Consider the following 2,968-nt stretch of genomic DNA (forward strand, 5'->3'; position numbering starts at 1 on the left):
CAACACCCAACAGAGCGGGTAGGGTCGCGAAAGAAGGTCAAGGACTCGAATATGTCCATTGATCCGATCACCCTAATCGAGGGTGATCTGCATGACATCAGAAATATGGTGCACAATGTCACAAATGAGGCTCTCCAAGATTTCATGCAAGAGAATCAGATTGTGTTGGGGGCCCTCAAGGTACAGTTTCAGGAATTACAGGCATGCCTCCCTCAGGTTGTTACCCTTTTGACCAACCCCGCAACTGGATCCACGGCAGTAGACTAGATGTTGCATGTGGAGATGGTGAACACAATAATGCTACCGGAAGAGGCACTAGTGACATCAAATGAGGCCGACAGGCCTTCAGTTAGTGCACTGAAAGATCTCGTTGTTAATCTCGCTACCCTCCCGCATGAGACATTATATGTGTTGTAGGATGGGATAGCTGCAAAGCTGTGAGTAGTGTTGAAAATGAAACAAGATGATGGAGCTTAGTGGAAAGGAGTCGCCTTCACTAAGTGCGCCCGCAGGCTATTTTTGGCGCAAGGCCTATTTTTAGAGTATGTCTATTTTTAGACATATGGATCATGGTTTATGAGTTACAGGATGTTGTTTATGGATGATTGGTCATGTTGGGAAAAATAGATGGACTTCTATTTTTTGGTTCACAGCGGAGTGATCAGAGTCTATTTTTAGACTACCAGGCTAAAAATAGAAATAGTCAAATATTATTAGCCCTTAGTAATATTTGGACTCTAAACATTATCTTATCCTCTTGGAGCACTTCAGTTCGAGCTACGGATGTGGCACATGCAACTGACAGAAGGAATCACGTGGTTTCTTATGTGTTAGTTGAGCTATTGCATGGAGGACTTTAGTTAGAACTCATGCATGTGAGTTTTGTGGAGTTGGATGTGGAATTAATGGAGTTGTGCTCAGTTTGACTTAGTTGAACTAGTTGTATTTAGTCTAACTAAAGAATACACTAGTGATGAGTTGTGTGAATTGATTGTTAATTAATTCACTAATTATTAACTCATAAAGAAGCTAAAGAATACATCAGTTAACTCAGTGCATGGACAGTTCAACAGAGACAATTGTTAGAGGTAAGTGAAAGGGTGAGTTGTGACTATCCGTTGTGCATGAGATTTTGCACATGCATGGATTGAGTTATGCCAATGAGGATTGCGCAGTATGGGCCAATACCAAGGCAATTATAGCTTGTGCTCACGTGATTTTGGATCAGCCAAGGTAAATAGGGGTTTGGATCAGCCATTCTCATTCATTCTCTTGCAGGATTGTGTAGTGGAGGTAGGCAAAGCAGTGGAGGAGATTTGAACCTGTGACTTGTTCGGATCTGAGCTAGTTTTGTGTGTAACAAGTGGAGATAGTGATGGATACTTGTGAGGAGTATTGTACTATGTAATGTTACATGTTCTCAATCATTAATATACAGATAGTGTGGGGTTTTCAACTGTAATCTTTCCCCGGGATACATACTGTGTTAATGTGTGCATGCGATTGATGTTTCATTGCTTTTGATGCTGCTAAATTGATGATCAACATAGAGGAGGTTATGTATTATGCATGTATTCCGCAATAGTGTATAATCGGGATAATCTCTGTTGAATATGTGTTTATTATTCAAAATTTCTACATGGTATTAGAGATGTTGATCATTAGATCTACTATTTAGAAAGTGTTTACATTTTATTTCTTCAGGTAGAGTCTGTAAGCGGGCCAGGTAGCCTCTGGATTCATCCTTCTTTTGGAAGGTGAGATATCTGGTGAATTCCCATACAGTCCATCTTTGTAAAAGAAATACTTTGTTCTCACGAATTTTAGATCAAAAGCGGTTGAGTTTTGAGCTGGTGGAATGGCGCTCAAGGATAAACTCAGAAACATCAAAGCTGAGAATGGAGATGCCACAGATTGTCCACAGAAGAAGAAAAATAAGCAAGCTATTGGATCTGCAGTGGGAGAGGCCTTAGCCTCATAGTTTGAGCTGGATTTTTTGCTGATCACATGCTTGGTATCAAGTGTGATGGGATCGGTATGGTTCTTGGACAGTGGTGCATCTTCTCACATGACAGGAGATCGAGATTTGTTTTCTTATCTAGATGAGAAAGATCTTGTAGTGCACTTCGAGATGAGCAATGACAGTAGATACAGTGTGACCGGTATCGGTACCATTTCCTTTGAGAGGGAGTCTGGCAAACAATTCATATTAAAGGAAGTGATGCATGTTCCAGGATTGAAGAAGAATCTTATCTCTGTGGCGATGTTAGAAGACAAGGGATATGATGTTGTCTTCAGCGAGAGAAAGGCTTTCCTGTGCAGTAAGACAACTGGAGAAACCCGGAAGATAGGGGTTCGAGTCAGGAACCTTTATCAGTTGCATGTAGATGCATGCAAAGCCTTGAGCAGCAAGGCAACTGATGGAGACTTGGTGGTTGAGAGGGAGGGTATATTACCTCTCAACATGCAGAGCCAAAAGAAGTCTCAGACGATTGTGGAGGAGCCATGATTGGTGCAGCAGCTTCAGGAGGTTGTGGAGTAGCCACAACAAGGGAAGCTGAGAGGAGATCAAGTAGAGACACCTACTCATGCAGAGACCACCAGTAGGGGGAAAATTTGAGCAAAGTGGGCTGAGGGATTGCATGCAGCCATACCTCCAAGTAGGAAGTGGGGTGCTGTGGATTGATTGTCACAAGGAGGAGGGGCAAGATCCTTGAGGTACCCAACCTCTTGGATGAGACCTTGCTAAGGGAGCCCCGATGTGGAGTAGCAGGAATTGACTGATTGGGTAGAGACAGATGCAGATGGAGCAGCAGAGAGAGAGACAGTGTAGGGAATCCCAGGATAGCGCATAGCTAGCAGGCTGCAGCAATGCAAGAGGCACAAGTGTTTTGCACAGTGCTAGGTGGCACATAGAGGTGTGCAATGGTGCGAGATGCATGGAGATATTGTAGTAGCACAGATGTCA

The sequence above is a fragment of the Pinus tabuliformis genome, chromosome 6 (genome assembly GCF_031772625.1).
Source record: "Pinus tabuliformis cultivar Carrire ecotype Pingquan chromosome 6, CPIR1, whole genome shotgun sequence".
NCBI classification, from domain to species: Eukaryota; Viridiplantae; Streptophyta; class Pinopsida; order Pinales; family Pinaceae; genus Pinus; species Pinus tabuliformis.